Below are 16,931 nucleotides of genomic sequence, written 5' to 3'. Positions count from 1 at the left end.
GACACTGAGCGATTACCAGGAAGGAGATCTGTGGGCTCCCAGACCACTCTTGCACAACCTGCAGTGTTGATTCTGCAAGTGTTGGATGGGAACTTCTGGTTGCACAGGAGAGGATTCAGATGGGATATACACAGCTTGAGCATTAAATTCCAGAGAGCACATGGTGAGAAGTGTATTCCGTCCCCTGTTCTCTATCAGTCCTTCTGATCAGCATCTCCCCAAGACTTTGTCCTTGATGTAGGCACATCCCAGCAACAAATCACCACTCTCTCATTTTCTTTCTAACACTAGCAGGATGGGCCTCATGCTCAGAGCCTTTGGCAGGCAATAGCATCCAGCTGGAATTCCATGGCATTGCTTTTGTTTTTACTGTATTTATCTTTATGGTTTCTTTCCATTATGGCAGGTGGCACTGGTTTTCTACTTATGATATGCACATACATTTTGTGCACAAAATACATTTCTTTTAGTAAAAGAAGGTGAGTGGGTTGAAAGAAAACATTCTTAATTAGATGTGTCATATGTATCAGTCAGGGTTCAACCAAATAAACAGAGGCAGTAGGAGATATGTATGGAGATTTATTGCAAGGGGCTCACATAGGTGTGGGTCTGGCTAGGTGAGTTTGAAATCCATAGGTGGGTGGTCAGGGCGGGCAGGCTGGGCTGAACCTGCTTCCACAGGGGGAATTCCTTCTGCTTCTGGGAAACCTCAGCTCTCAAGATGTCTGAACTAATTGAATCGATCCATCCAGATCATCTGGGATAATCTCCCTTACTTAAAGTCAACTGATTACAGACTTAAATCATATCTACAGATGCTTTTACCTAGATTAGTGTTTGATTGAGTAACTGGGGCTGTTGCTTTGCCAGGTTAACACACAGGAGTTCCCACTAGAGAGCGGCATAGGTGACACAGCCTAGGGGAGGTTGTGAAGGAGGTAAGTCAGTGATGGGCAGTTACTACCTGAACTAAGCAGGTGGGGCAAATGGCTAGGATATTTAATTCCTGATGAGGGAGCTGGGCATTCAAGCCGGAAGTGAGACTTTCTGAGTTTGGAGATGGTATTTTAGCCATGTGGGTGTTGGCAGGAGCCTTGGGAAGTGGTGCAGGGAGAGTGGAGCACAGCAGCCTGCCTTTTGGACCACCTTCTCTTAGGCACATTTTCTATGGGACCAGCTTCTGTTTGCCTCTCTTTTCCTAATTTCGTCTGTGCAGCTTAAGAGAGGTAAGTTTGGTCTTTTATTTTTTTTTAACATCTTTACTGGAGTATAATTGCTTTACAATGGTGTGTTAGTTTCTGCTTTCTAACAAAGTGAATCAGCCATATGCATACATGTCCTCCCTCTTGTGTCTCCCTCCCACCCTCTCTATCCCACCCCTCTAGGTGGTCACACAGCACCAAGCTGATCTCCCTGAGCTATGCGGCTGCTTCCCACTAGCTATGTATTTGACACTTGGTAGTGTATGTATGTCCATGCCACTCTCTCACGTGGGTTTTTTCTCAGAAAAAGTCTGCAGGCCCGGTATGGGGCTGCTGAGGGCCACCTGAGAGGCAGCGTCCGCTGGAGAGCTGTGCCGGAGCCTCCGCCTCTCTCCGGGGACCAGGCTGCGTCCCCAGGCCGGGCAGCGCCGAGGGAGCCACCAGACAGCAGCTCCCAAGGGGACTCGCACCGCGACTCCCAGGCACCGAGGGCAGAGTCAGGGGGACAGCGCTCCGAGGTAGTCGGTCCTCTCTGGGCAGCTGTAGGCGTCCGATGGCCGGCCGGGCAGAGTCCACGTGACTCCGGGGGCCACGGGCAGGAGCGTGGCTGCCGCCAGGCCGCCTTCCCGCTCCTGAGGGTGGGGGATGAGCATCGTGTGCGCGGGCAGGAGCCGCGCGGCCCCTGTCGGGGAGACGCAGAGCGCCCTGCAGTGAGAGCCAGCCGGAGCTCTTCCCCGGAGCCTCCACTGCCCGCGCTCGCCGGTCCTCGTGCCCACCTACGTGTACAGCCTGCACTGCGAGCTCCAGCTGGGGGTGGTGATGCTCAAGCGCTTCTGCGCCGGCCAGGAGGCCGCGGCCATGGACTGAGTGGCCGGCTACGTTCTGTGCTTGGACGTGAACGCCAGGGACACGCAGGAAGAGTGCAAGAAGAAGGGGCTGCCTGGAACTCAGGCCAAGAGCTCCACGGCCTCCTGCCCTGTCAGAGTGTTGGTGCCCAAAGAGAAGATTCCTGACCCTCAAAGCCTGAAGCTCTGGCTCAAGGTCAATGGCTAACTCAGGCAGGCGGGTGAAATATCCTTCATGATTTTTTTCCATCCACCTACACCATCAGCTACGTTTCGAAAATAATGAACTTGGAAGAAGGAGATATTATCTTGACCGGGATGCCAAAGGGAGTGGGACCTGTTAAAGAAAACAATGAGATCCAGGCTGGTATACAGAGGGTCGTCAGTATGAGATTTAAGGTGGAAAGGCCAGAATATTGAGTCTATATTTCAAAGCACCCTAACTTCTTAACAGAAGTTTCAGGGGAAAAGGGAACAAGACAAAAGCAAGAAAAGGTTATTTAATTAAATGTGATAATCCTTTAATAAGAAACCAATCTTTAAAAATGACTGGATTGCTATGCCTCAACTCAAGGAAAAACCTGATCTAGAAGAGCTGGGCCAGAAATGGAAACGAGAAACAGTGTCTTCTAGGAATCAACAAACCAAATGTTCAGAAGACTTACTTTCCTTTCCTAGAGCTGGACTGGATAAGACTTTTCACTGGGTCATTCTGGGACCAGGTGTTCAAGACTTAAAATCTGCAAAGAAAGCAGAAAAGCACATTTCGTCAGTGTTTCCCAACTTTCCTTGATCATTAAAATCATCTGGAAGTATTTGTAAAATTAAAATTTCCAAATTACTGGCCCATCCCAGGCCCCATGTATTAGTTAATGGAATTAATCTCTAGCACTCCAAGTGATTCTTATCATGGAAATGTGGGAAAACACTACACAGTTAATTAAAAGTTTTATTTAATAAGTGAGCAATTAATGAAGACCTCACTCATTTGCTTAGGGGGTGTATTCTGGCCCATAGATTCTGGTTTCGGGATAATTTTTAAACTATTGTTTCCCAGATAAATACTCTGTCTTTTGTTTACTCTGCCCTCCCCACAAAAAAAGAAAAAAATGAGAAAGTCTGCAAAAGGGTAGGACTCCAATCATATAACCAGATGGTGACTGTGATTCTCGTAAGGCCTCCCCTCATCACCAGTGACACCCTTTACTAAACTCTTCACTGTCAGATGGACTTCATCTTTGAAGCTCCAAGGTAGCCCCATCCAGTGATAATGGTCATTGAATTGGAAATGTAATTACATGATTATTAATCAATTTTTTTCCCTCCAGATTGAAGAAACAACTGAAAAAGTCCATGGGGAACTTCTTGTGGCAATTGGAAAAGTATGTGGAACTTGCACTTAGATGAGAAGATTGATTCCAGGTGAGTTTCCTGGGGATGCGAGGGGAGGGGAGGGCAGTTGGTTTCATTTTTTAAAGACCAGAATTTTCTCTTTCCTTTGGAGGCCTTAATTAACTTTCTGGACCATGAGCCATGCCTTCATAGAACACAGAACTGATCAGATTTCCAGTGCTTGACCCACGGAGCAGTGATGGTAACTGAACGTCTTTGCTAACATTCTGAGATTGATATTGTGACAAGTGAAGTGTGGCCTGGAAATCTCTTTTCCATCACTGTGAATGTACAGTGTTTGTCACGGTAATTGCCCTGGTCTAGTCCTCCTCCCAGAGCTTCAGAAGCAGGAGTTCCCCCTCTGGTGACCAGAGGAAGGACTGGATCACTTGGATCACTTTCTAACATTAGCCACAAAGAGATGGGTGGGTTTGAGTGCCTGTTTCATGTTCACTGGTATCTGAAAGGCAAATCATATTCTGGGGATCCCTAGGGGAAAATTGTCCTACTTAAGTCTGTTGAGATAAGAGGAAAAAGCATATTGCAACTTTCTTTTCCGTGGCCTAAAATCTTCAAGTTTGCATATAACATCCAGCCAGGTAAATAGGTCTCATTTCAAGGGCCAACCTCACCTGAGTGGTAGGGGCTGCCTGAGGGCAGGGAGGATGCCAGGCCTTCCCTAGGCCCAAAGGGAAAAGTCCTGAGACTGTTACTGATGTCTGTCATGGGTGGTGGGCATGGGGGTAAGAGTGGCCTGGGGACGAAGCCACAGAATGTAAAGATTAATATTTAGATTAAGGTAGAATTTCTGTGCTTTTTTCCCCCTCACTTAGATTGTAAACTACTTGAGGGCAGGGTTTGGGAGTCGTTCATTTATAGTGCAGGTGACTGCTTCTTTTAGACAGCCTCTTGCCCTATGCATGCTTTAAACACAGAGCAACTCTATCATGCCCACCTCCCTCCAGAAGCCCCTCTCTGACCCTGCCAAGGCTATCCAAAGAGGGAGGGGATTTTACTGAATGTCTTGTCCAAAGACAAGGAGTTCCATTGCTCACTCTCCGTCTGAATCTCCTCCGGATTATTTTAGGACTTGGGCTTGGCTGCATGGAGTGCTGGCTTGACTCGAAGGGCTTAATCCCATGGGAGTTTATTTTTCTCTTATAACAAGGATTCTGGAGGTGGGCTTCCCATGGGCAGCAGCTCCACCTTGGTGGAGGTTTTCCTGGCTTCCTCTGTCTTTGTGCTCTGCCGTCTCTGGCACATGGCTTTCATGCTCAGGCTTATCATCTCATGGTAGCGAGAGGACTGCTTCCCCTGCAGGCCTCAGGTCCATATTCCGGAGGAAGGAGGAGAAGGCAGGAGATCATCAGTCACGTTGCCAGTTGAGCCGGTCCCTTTTTATCAACATCCAGCAGGTTTCTGCTTCCATGCTTCCATCTCTCCAGCCAGAATTGGGTCACATGGCCACTTCCGGCTGCAAGGGAGTCTAGGGTGTTTCTGGGTTTCAGCAGGAAAGGCAGAGCACACACGGGTAGGCAACCAGCCAGGATAGGCGCAGCCTCCCAGCCGCCTCCTCATCTTGCCTTTGTGGCCTGAAGACATTCCCCACACCTCCAGCCATGTTGGTTCCAGACTCCCCTTCCCACCCCAAATATTCCCCCACTCTGGGGGGCTGGTCATGGAGGTGCCCTGCTCAGATCTCCTTGCTGGGGCACGGGGAGCACAGCTGCTGCACAGCTTCAGCTGCCTGTCTTTGGATTTCCCACCATATTCATGGTGAGACCACATTTCCCCTGGGCCCACCCAGCCCCTGACTGAGTGCAGCAGGGTCACTAGAGTTGGCCATTCCTCCTCAGCGTGGGACTCTTCTAATAGACAGCCTTTTCTCGGAGCCTTTCCATCAGCCTGGCCAAGGCTTTCCCGGAGCTGCCCTGAAGTCTAATTTTCCCTCCCCCCTCCCCCTCCCCCCCACCGCCTCCTCTCCTGGGGGTTCGGCCTGCATTATGGTCTGAAGGCTCTTCTCTCCCCTCATGCTTCCTCCCCTTTTATCCTTTACAGGCATTTCCCCTAAGTAAACCTCTGCTCATCTAACGCTGTCTTGTTGTCTGCTTCTCGGAAGGCTGACACTGACTTGCCTCCCTTCCCACATATTCAGAGCCTTTCCCTTATCTGGAGAAATTTCACTCGCTGTGATCTCCAGTTTGCAGTGAGAGCCGCATAGTTTTCCTTGTAACCTTTTCATTACCCCCTTGACTTCTAAAGAAGGTAGTGCCCGAGGTGGATTCTTCATTTGAATTCTTTTACGAATATTTCCCTTGCCACAAAATGAATCAGTCATGCTTATTGAGAGTTTGTTATGCGCCAGGTCTTGTTTTAGGTGCTGGGAGAGACTAAGATTTATCAGTCTGGGTCCCTGCCCTGCTGGCGTTCACAGGCTAGTGGATTTAGGGAAGAGCCTTGCTTTTTCATTGGAAGGGGGTGTGCCCTGTCCACCTGCAGTCTCTCTAAACCCTGGGGTCCTAGCCAGCATTTCTACCTCACCTCTCTGCCACTTTCCTGACAAATTACAGAAGAAGCAAAGCAGCTGTTGCCCCTGCGACCAGCACATCAAAAGTCCAGGTAACACGGGCTTGGGGTAACCATGGCAACCTTAATGGGGCACAATGACCCAGCATAAATCCAGCCCCAAGCTGACTGTAAAATGTGAGGGAGCTCTCTGTCTCTGCTCCAGACCGTTTGGAGGGAAAGGTGCCTTGCTCTCCGTGCGTGCCCAATAGGTTTTCCTAATACAACAGGAGGAGGATCCGGTGATTCTACCCTCAGAGTGAAGAAGAGCAGGAAGCCCTGTTGTTAGTGCAGGATGGTTTTCCGTGGCCTGTGAACTGGGCTGATATATTCATCTGGCCATTGATTTACATGCTCTGGATCTGCCTTGGGCTTGCTAAATAAAGCCAGATGGGCGCTCCAGCCGCGGAAGGAACATGGGACGTCTTATATGCAAATATGCACGTACATGTGGGCACAGTGCCATGCATGTGGATGAGGCAGAACTGCCTTGTGCATAATTCCTTACATCTGTCTGTTGTCTCTTTTCACCTTGCATGGCTGGGAATGGCTCCATTGCTGTGCCCACTGAGGCCAGTGATACATTTTCTGCTCCCTTTGCTGAAACCTGCCGTCTTCATAGCCTCCAGGTTTTGCCCCAGGCGTCATGTACTCAGAGTGGCCCTCCCTGGCTATTGTAGCAAGCCCCCAGCCCCCAGTGACCCTCTCTTCCATCACTCTGTCTCCCCCATAGTCCTTAACCTTTTCTCCATCTAACCTTGCTCATTTGTGTGTGTGTGTTTTTTTAATAGATCTTCATTGGAGTATAATTGCTTCACAATACTGTGTTAGTTTCTGTTGTACAACAGAGTACATCAGCCATATGCATACACATGTCCCCATATCCCCTCCCTCTCGAGCCTCCCTCCCACCCTCCCTATCTCACATCTCTAGGTCATTGCAAAGCCCCAAGCCGATCTCCCTGTGCTATGCTGCTGTTTCCCAGTAGCTAACTATTTTATATTCGGTAGTGTATATATGTCGATGCTACTCTCACTTCACCCCAGTTTCTCCCTCCCCCACCTTGTTCTCAAGTCCATTCTCTAGGTCTTTGTCTTTATTCCTGCCCTGCCACTAGGTCCATCAGTACCTTTTTTTTTTTTTCAATATATATGTGTTAGTATACGGTATTTGTTTTTCTCTTTGAAAAAGGAACCCTCCTGCACTGTTGGTGGGAATGTAAATTGATACAACCACTATGGAGAACAGTATGGAGGTTCCTTAAACTAAAAATAGAGCTGGTTTGTTTTTGTTCTCTATCCCCACTTGCATGTCACTTGCGTATCTATCGTGTTTTATCTCCTGAGCGTCTAGCAAAGGGCCTGGCACAAAGTAGGTGCTCAATAAATACCCGTTGAATGACCAATTGAATGCTTTTTCCAGGCCCTTGGTGTCCAGTAGTGGCAGCAGTATTTGGAATCCATAACCAGGGCAGTACAGGGAAGACCCCAATCTTGAAGGACTTTTCCCCTCCTTTTTCTGGAAGCTCCTCCTCTTGCCCCTCCAGGTGCCATGACCTTTAGATGTAGTTTGGCTGTAGACAGGCTGTCAGTTCTCACCTGTTGGAGAGAGAGCAGGGCCTCTACTCTTGGGAGGCAGGGAATCAGTGATTGAGGGGAAGTAGGGGGAGGGCAATGGAAAGGGGGTGGCTCCACTCTCCATCTTTTGGTGTTTATGCGTATTTCTGAATCTTTATCCTATTGTATTATTAAAAAGGACTCTGGGCTAAGTACAGCAAACTGGGAGGTCTCAAGTAGAACCAGACAGGTGTCTCTAATGCATAAGCTGATTACATCCTGCTGCGTCTCAAAAATTCAAATGAAAAATAAAAAGTCCTCAACCCCTGCCTTGTCAAACTTCATTTGACAAGACACGAGTCATGCTCCTTTGGTAATAGCCGTACCAAAGGAAAGGCTGGAAAGGCTTATTTCTACTGTTACTCTGCTGGGTGTTGACTTCCTTCCACAGGTGCAGTCCTGACAGGGGATCATCAAGGTTATCGAATGTTTGAATGGCTTCGGGCTGGAAGATGATTTATAAATGGGATTGACACCCTTCTGTTTAGCATGATGCTGGTGATACGACACTGTGACCAGGGCCTGGGTTAAATGCCCTATGGCAGAAGTTTTGGGGAGAAGACAATGGGATTGTCTCACATTCCTTTGACCAGTGACTACAGCTGTAGATGACATCTGTACCAGTCCCAGTGATGCTGCATGTTTGTTGAGTCTGACCATTGCCTTCTCCCTGATTAGAGAGGCCAGCATGCAGGCAATCTACCTGGAGAGCTGGGAAGTCCACTCCATCAGGGTGGATGGGGAGGGGCTGGCAGCCTCTTTAGCAGCCCCTCTGCCAGCCTGCTCTTGCCCTCTTCCACCCCTCCACCTGCATCCAGTTGTTATGGCTGGATGGTAATGGCCTGGTCCCTTGGTGAGGACTGCTCCCTCCTTTGGGTTGAGCTCTCCGGCACTTGAGAGTTCCAAAGGCTTTACTCTGCCCCTCACTCCCCTGTGCTTGTGGTCCTGGAACAGACAGGCTTGATAGGTCCTTGCTGAGGCTGATGTGATGAACTCTCAGCCTCTGTCCCCAGTCATGTCATTTTCTAGGAGTTATTGAATGGTTTCTTTTTCTGGCTTTACTTGTCCCTTCAGCTACAATCTTCACTTTCCTCCTCTTATGGCAGCCAAAGGCTTTTGATGTCAAGCCTACTTTCCCGAAATGTGATGAAAGGCACAGAAGCTGAACTGTCCCCCAGTGTCAGGGATCAGGTGTCGCTTGCTCCCCCAGTGACTCTTCCTGTTCTTCCAGCAAACAATTTTGGAATTGCTTAATTGCTCAGAGCCCATCTGAATTCTCCTGGTGTGAACAGGGCTGTATTCTTGATCACATTAAGGCATTTAAAATGGACTTCAGGGATTTCCCCGTGAGCACCTACTTTGTCTCATTGCCAGGGGCAAGGGTCTCCTTGGCTCCCCATTGAAGGGTGAGATTAATTTTCTCTGCAACATCTTTAAGTCTCAGGGGTGGTGAAATTGTGATGGTTGGCTCTGTACTGGGAAACCTTGAGAAGACTTGTGGGCTTGAAGTATAGAGGTGAGACCAAAGAGGGGGGAGAAGCTGTTGGCATGTGAGATTGACAGTTGACGAGCTGCATCCACACACATGTCCTTGGGAACATAATTCTTATGGTTCTGATGTTTCCTGACAACAAAGTAGAACAAAGTGAATCAAGTGTGTGGTGTCAGGTATTGGATATTGGAGTTAGGTGAAGGCAGAGAAAATCTCTGTGCGAGATCTCTGAGGTTGGATTTGTGTGGCGGGCATTATTCAGTTTAGCTTCAAGACAATGGTGTTTTTAGGAAGAAAAAAGGAAGAACTATAGCCTAAACGTGTCCAGTGTACCAACAAATATTCTGATGCTTAATTTAAAAAAAATAAAATATTTTTTATTAATTGAGCTCCTACTGTTTCTTAAAGAGCTTTGCATGTATTATCTCCATTCATTACAAAAGCCATCAGGCTGGTGGAATTATCTCCACCTTACAGGTAAGACCTAACGCACTGAACAGGTCCAAGGGGATGTCGTGATGCCCAGCCTTGCCCATCTGAGCAAAAGGCACTTCTCTCCCTTTGTAGAAGCTGCAAAATTGGCTGTTGTCCCAAATTTCCTCCCCCTTACCCTGACCTTCAGTCTGTGAGTGTGTGTCAATTCCACCTCATCCCTGGGACTTGTACATTTCTCTGTTTCCACTTTTACTAGCCTCCTCCAGATCTGCATGGTCTTCTGAGTTTGTCTCTCGCACCTCCAAATGTCTTCTCCACTCAGCATCAGAGCGGTCTTTACAAAACACAAACCACCCACGGTACTCGACTGCTTAAGATTCTTCAATGACTCGCCATTCCCAGCCCGCCCCTTCTGCACCATCCGATCTGGTTTCCTTCTCACCCACCTCCCATTACACCCCCCTTCCAGTCTCTGAAGCATGCCCGCCCCCATGTAGAGTCTTCCTGCGTTGGTTTCCCCTGCCTCAAGCACTCTGCATCCTCCTTCTCCCACGTCAGTGCCTCTTATTCTTTAGGTCCTGTCAGAAGCCTTGTTGGGCTCCCTTGTTATTCTCCATCAGTGGATTCATTTTAATGTCCTCAGATTCAGAATGGGGCTGTGAAATCTGCATTTTCACAAGCTCCCTCGACCCCATGATTCTAATGCAGGTGGTCCATACTTCCATGGAAAACGTAAGGGCAGTTTTCTTACATACTGCTACAGCTCAAGACAATTTTTTGAGAAATGCGTGTAGAAAAGGAATCCTCTTTGGGCAGTGCCTGTAGAAAAGCCAAGTGAAATAAGGGACTTTCTATGTCCTTGATAATATGTAGGAGGTATTGTGAAAACCAAAACATTATGTTACTCTGCTTGACCTTCCAGTTAGGCACCAGGCTTGACCCCAAATGTTTTTTAGACATTTCCCCAAGGGCTCATTCTTTGAACCTCAACAGGTAAAAGTAGCCATGTACTACTTTTAGGGTATGTACGTAAAGATAGTTGCGAAGGTAGTTTGGATAGCAGCTGTATCTTAGGAGTGTTTGATCTCTCCGGGTGACAGCTGTGGCGGGGTTGCTGGTTGTGGGATGGATGTGTTTGGATGCTTGTCATGTGGCCTCATTACCCTCAGCAGCCCTGAGCCCAGGTAACATTGGACTGGTGTGAACCCTGCTGCACAGACTTTCCAATCTGGCAGCTGTTTGGACATTTCTCATTTTCAGTTGACAGATTCGATGCTGTCCCACAACAGTGAATTCTAGAACTACACTGATGCCACCAAAGATTTGGAAAACTTTTAGTGTCCCCAAAGGACCTGTGCAGTTTTTGGAAGAGGGAAAAAGTTATTAAAAGAAGATTATCACACAAAAAGTGAAATAGACACCAGGGATTTCTTCAGTTCTTTGCTTATTCCTGTTATTTGGAATCCAGGAAACTGGTGGTTTGCCATAGTGAGTTGAGTTTTCTGAACATGGTCTTGATTTTTAATTGATGCCTTTCCTTCAAATGGTTCCATTTTTGTCAAGTTTTATGTGTAAGCCTAAGCTTGGATTTTTTGGATTTCCTTATTAAAGTAATGAGGAAGAAAGAAAATATATTGATATTTATACGTACACAAATGCACATACTTCAAAAACAACAAATGCACATACTTCTTCAAAAACAACTTTCCTTCAAGTCTTCTAGGAAACTATTTTTCCTGTATTCCAAGCATAAAGGAGAAATTTGTTCAAAAAAGAACCAACTGTCCTTCCCACTGATTCTCCCTCTTTATTTCCCATCTGTCCTCCCAAGGACATTTACTGGTATTTTTCTTTGTGTCTATCTTGTTCACAGTTGCATACATAGAAAGTAGGATATCATCTGGTATAGCCTCTGCCCTCACTGAGCTTACAGTTTGGGAATTGGGGTGAGGGAGGGGGAGATAGGCATTTAATTATTTTAAAAATGATTACGTTTTCATAAATACTCTGAAAAATACAAGATGCTGTGAGAGCTCTTTACAGAGGGTCAGGAAAGCTTCCTTGAGAAGGTGCCATTTAAGCTGAGACCTGAGGGATGATGAGGAGTTGGCTGAGTGACGTTGAATAGGGGCCGAGCATTCCATGCAGATATCAACAAGCAGCATGTGCAAAGGCTCTGGGGCAGGAAACACAGTGCATTTGAGCAAACAAAAGAAGGCCAATATGTTATGGGAGAGATTTGCAGGGGTCAGACCTATGCAGGTCTCTGTAAGCCAAAGCCAAATCTGTGTACTTAATTCTAAAAGCAGTAGGAAGCCATGGGGGTGTTTATGCAATGGTTTGTGTTTTTAAAAGCGTGTTCTAATGTTGAAGCTAATTGAAGAGAGTCGAGAGTGCGGAGTGGGAAGACCGGCCAAGAGGCCATTAGAGCTGAGTCATGAGATCATGGTGGTTTGAAAGGGTAGTGAGGTTGGAGAGTGAAGAATATATTGGAGAAATATCCAGCAGGTAAAATTCATGATTGAGGGAGAAGGAGGTGTCAGAATGGCTCCAGCATTTCTTCTTTGAACGTACAGAAATGCCGTTTTCTGAAATGGGGAACCTGGAGATGGTTGGAGGTGGGGGAGAAGGCCAGTTTGGTTCTGCACTTGTGGCGCTGAAGCTGCTTTGTCACCCAGGAGGAGCTGTTGAGAAGGCAGGTGATGTGTGAGACTGTGCGTGGAGCACAGATCTGTCCCAGAAAGACACATTTTGGAAATTTCACCATTTGCTAGAACGAGTTTTTCTTGACTCTGAATGTCCCTTGCCTAAAGAGCATTACCACTTCAGCTGCAATGCGGGATTCACAAACGTGCCAGACACTTGTTCCACCAGCTTGGACTTTGAATGACAGGTGTCTGAAACCCCTTCAAAGTGGATGAGAGAGAGAGAGAGAGGGTGAAAGAGACCCTGGCACATACAATTAACCATCACCATCGGATACTAGAGTCTACAGAGCTGGGGCAGCAGGCAGTGGTCACAAGGCACTGTGGTACCAGGGCTTGTCATCAGCTAGGGAGCGGATGAAGACAGACCATCTGAAGTCTCATCTAGAGAGTGATCCACAGGTTTCAAAAGTCAATGGAGAGTCAGGTAAGCAAGCTCCAAGGAAAGAGAAGAATGATACCAGAGGTGAGCAGGGAAAAGCCCTGAGTCAAGTATTCAGAGAGGCTGGTAGGGGAAATGAATAGAAACCAGCTTGTGAAATGCCCAGGATACAGGTCATAAATACATGATGCTGGGAGGGTGGCAGGTCCATGCCTCCTAAAAACTCTCCCGGGAGGAAAACATTTTAACTGTTGCAACTCTAATAGATTTTCAAAATGATCTGAAACTGCTACATAAATTGTGAAATGAAGCTCCTAGTTCTACTTGTATTGCCACAGTGTAAAAAGCATACTCCTCCCAGCCATCAAAATAGCAAAACGAAGGAGAAAAGGAAGGGTTTTGTCTGGACGTTGGAAAGGATCTTTCACTGGCTGACTATCCTTTTACTCTCTCTCTCCCCTCCCCACCCCTGATCCTTCTCCCTACGTAACCCCCTCCCCCAACCTCCCTCTTCACTCCTTCTGCCATGTGAGTTAACATTTCCGGAAGATTCTGGAATAATTAGGTGGAGTCATAAGAGACAGAGAAATAGCTGTGTTATGGTGCAAAGTGAGAAATCACGGTTAAAGACCGCGACGTGTGTGAAGGTGGAGGGCACTGTTAGTCTCGGTACATACTGAGGCAGCCTTCTGCTTCCCCTGCCTCTCCCCCAAGAACTTCTTATTTGTTTATTTAGAGAAGGTGGGTGCCCGGGTGAGAGAAGATGAGTGTACTTCATCGTAAAGCGTGTTCGTATTGACTCGGTGCATAAGTTCATTTTTCTTTTTTTTTTTTTCAGTTACAAAATTATGAGACCCCGGTTAGATTCTCAAAGCTGTGTTTTCTTGGCCACGTTGTCTTGGGTGAGTCACTTAATCTTCCTGATCCTCGGTTTACTGAAAATCTGAGATGACAGTGATAATCCTTGTCCTACCCTTATGACAACTTTTAAAAATTAAGGATTAAATGAAATGACACATGTAAATTCTTTATAAAGTAATTAGTTATTGTTATTACCCTTGATATGAATTGAATTCAGTTGCATATACAATAGAACTGTAGAGATATGGGTTAAAAAAATGTAAGAAAACAATGCAATGAAAACTAAGGAGGGTGACTGCATATTGCAGAAATCTGAGGCCAAAGCGAGTTCTTATCAGCACTGAGTGTTGAACTTCCTAGCAAACGAGGCATAAAGGGAAATTAGTTGGTAAACGATGCTTAGTATTTCAGCAGGAGTCATCAAATTTTTACCAGAAATTACAGCTGGTAATTGTATCCCCTGCTTCTAGCTTAGGGTAGGCTCAAAATATTTGCTGAATGGAACAAATTCAAATAAGACCTTGCCTTTAGCCTAGCGGGGAGGAGTTTGTCCTGTGTATCCTTGTATATTAAGGGACCACATACAACACAAGGGGCCAGTTTCCAGAAGCTGCTTTTGCAGTGGTACGGAAATTGTATTCTTAAGACCATTTCTTTTATTGACTCCCATTGTTTGGTCAGTTAACAATCATTTCTGGGGCACTGTTTGCTATGGACACTGCACCAGTTCTCTGCAGAGGGAAAGGAGAGCTGTAAGGACCCAGCCTTTCAACTTCTAGAATGTAAACCAGAAAAATAATCCCTTGTGGGCACAAAGAGATACACACAAAAAAGTTTACAGTGGTATTGTTTGTATAACAAGGAAAATGGATATAATGCAGAAGTCCTTCCATAGAGGAGTAGGTAAGTAAACTATAGGACCTCCCAAAGATGGAGTACTGTGCAACTGTTTAAATGAATAAGGCAGAGCCATGTACTCCATGAGGGAAGTGTGCTCCTGTCTTACGCTACTTAGTAGTAAAAGCAATTTGCAAAACAGCATGTAGGCAATGGTTTCATCTTAAGGAAAAACTATAATTATTAATAATTTATATTTTTTGATACACAAATTGTTGACAAAATACGCACCAAAGTGACAGTGGTTTATCTTGTGACAGAAAGATTCTGGGGGAAGTTTCATTGCCTACACTTTGTATTTCTCTGAGATGTGAATTTCATATTGCCTTGTATTACATGTGTTATCAGAAGGAGCAATAAAGATACCAAGTACTGTGCAGGGAGCTGTGGATAACATGATGTATAAGTTATTGTCCCCACCCTTGTAACGGTCAAAGCCCAGTAGGGGAGAAAGCCACTGAAGGAATTATGCCATCATGTGAGCCCTGCAGTGATAGAACTGTGTCTAGGGGGCACAGGTGCCATAGGGAGGGACAGGGTGGGGGAAAGGGTGATTGGAAGGGCATTGCAGGGAAGTTGATCCTGAGCATGTTCTGGAAAAATACCCAGAGTGACCATGACCAGGAAGCTACATCAACAAGTGCCAAGTGAGGATTCAAAATGGTCACCAGCATATTGGTAGCTCAGGAAGTATCTCCGTTCCTGGGACATTCTGACTCATGAAATGCCACAGGAGGCCAGGCAATGGAGGGGACACTTTAAAGACACATGTTCTAAGGGAGTCACAGAGGGTCAACTCCAGTTTACTACAGGCCAGTCACATGGTTCTGAGCATTCCTCCTTGAAAGAACTTGGCATTAAATCAGAGCTTAGTTGGTGATCTAAGGATAAATTTAGATAATCCTAATTAATCCCCAAGCTTCCTGCATCACATTGTTCTTAAATCTTGACTTTAGAGTCCAGAGGCAAGACCCAAGTGTCATCAGAGCTTATATTTATTCTGAGATGAAATCCCCAAGATACTTTGATTGATAGCAGGGTGAAGGACAGGGCCTCAAGTTTCTTACTGACAGAAAGAACATGTTTTCCCAATGGCTTCACATGTGTTTATTCCATGAAGGGCTTTGGCGGGCACATTGGTGACCTGCCTCTGTTTTCTCTGGTCTTTAGAGTTGGTCTTCCTGGCACTGCATTCCCCCCAGAAAGCTGCTTGTTAGACTTTGGCATCCTGACTTGGGAGGTGGTTAGGAAACACGGTTCAGGATGGAGTGAGTCCAGTGTGAGGTGTCTCTCTCCAACCCTATTCTAGTGCAGAAAAACTAGAGATGGAAAAGGAGAGAGAGAAATGGGAAAGGTGGGATGACTGAGTCAAGGACTGCTCGCCAAAAGGAGCTGTACTAACCAGAGGCTTACATCCCGGCTGATTGGGGATCTTTATTTCCTCCCAGTTTTGTTTCCACTGGCTGACCCCATACACAGCCTCTTGGATGCCATTTGATCAGTAAAGTGTGTGTTGGACGGTGCTCATATCTCTCTTGGTAACCTATATACATGCCTTTTAGAGGCATGTATATAACTTTTTGTCCGCCAGTAAACTTATTCATGCGTATAACATACATTTAGAAAGGTACACAAATCATAAATGTATCACGTGATGAATATTCACAAACTGAACATACCTGTCGAATCAGCTCCAGATCAAAACACAGAATATTATCAGCACCTTGGATGCCACCCGCCCTCCTGACACAGATTACCCACAACCCTGACTTATAATGCCTTAGATCAGTTTTACCTGTTTTTGAACTTCAAATTATACTTTTGTGTGTTTCTGATTTATTTGGTTCAACATCATGCAATTGTATTTTTATGAATACTCATCTTACTCTTGATGGACGTCCTGGTTATTTGAATTTTTGGGTATTATTATGGTATGATGAACATTCTTGTACCATGTGTTTAGGTGAACATATGTACCCATATCTGCTGGGTATGTTCTTGGGAGTAAAGTTGCTGGGTTGTAGGAATGCATATGTTCAATTTTAGCAGCTACTGCTAAATGGTTCAACATAGTTGTACTAATTTGTGCTCTTACCAGCAGCAGTGTATAAGAGTCTCAGTTGATTTACATCCTTTCCCACACTTGGCGTGATTTGACTTTTTCATTGTAACCATTCTGGTGGGGGCATGGCGGTATCTGTAGCTTTCTTTTTTTTTTGCGGTATGCGGGCCTCTCACTGTCGTGGCCTCTCCCATTGCGGAGCACAGGCTCTGGACGCGCAGGTTCAGCGGCCATGGCTCATGGGCCCAGCCGCTCCGCGGCATGCGGGATCCTCCCGGACCAGGGCATGAACCCTCATCCCCTGCTCGGCAGGTGGACTCTCAACCACTGCACCACCAGGGAAGCCCATCTGTAGCTTTTTAAACTTGCTTTTCCCTGATGACTAACTGAAACCAATCACCTTTTCATCTATGTTAGCTAATTTGGATATTCTCTTTTGTGAAGCACCTGTTCAAATCTTTGGCCTATTTTATTGGG

At 46.3% G+C, this 16,931-nt stretch overlaps 1 pseudogene; it reads left to right on the top strand.

The window, feature by feature from the left end:
* Window positions 1-1,847: 1,847 nt before the first annotated feature.
* On the top strand, window positions 1,848-2,255 carry LOC132492553 (acylpyruvase FAHD1, mitochondrial-like; annotated as a pseudogene).
* Window positions 2,256-16,931: the final 14,676 nt, after the last annotated feature.

This window comes from Mesoplodon densirostris, chromosome 1, assembly GCF_025265405.1.
Source record: "Mesoplodon densirostris isolate mMesDen1 chromosome 1, mMesDen1 primary haplotype, whole genome shotgun sequence".
NCBI classification, from domain to species: domain Eukaryota; kingdom Metazoa; phylum Chordata; class Mammalia; order Artiodactyla; family Ziphiidae; genus Mesoplodon; species Mesoplodon densirostris.
This window is presented reverse-complemented; position numbering and strand designations above follow the sequence as displayed.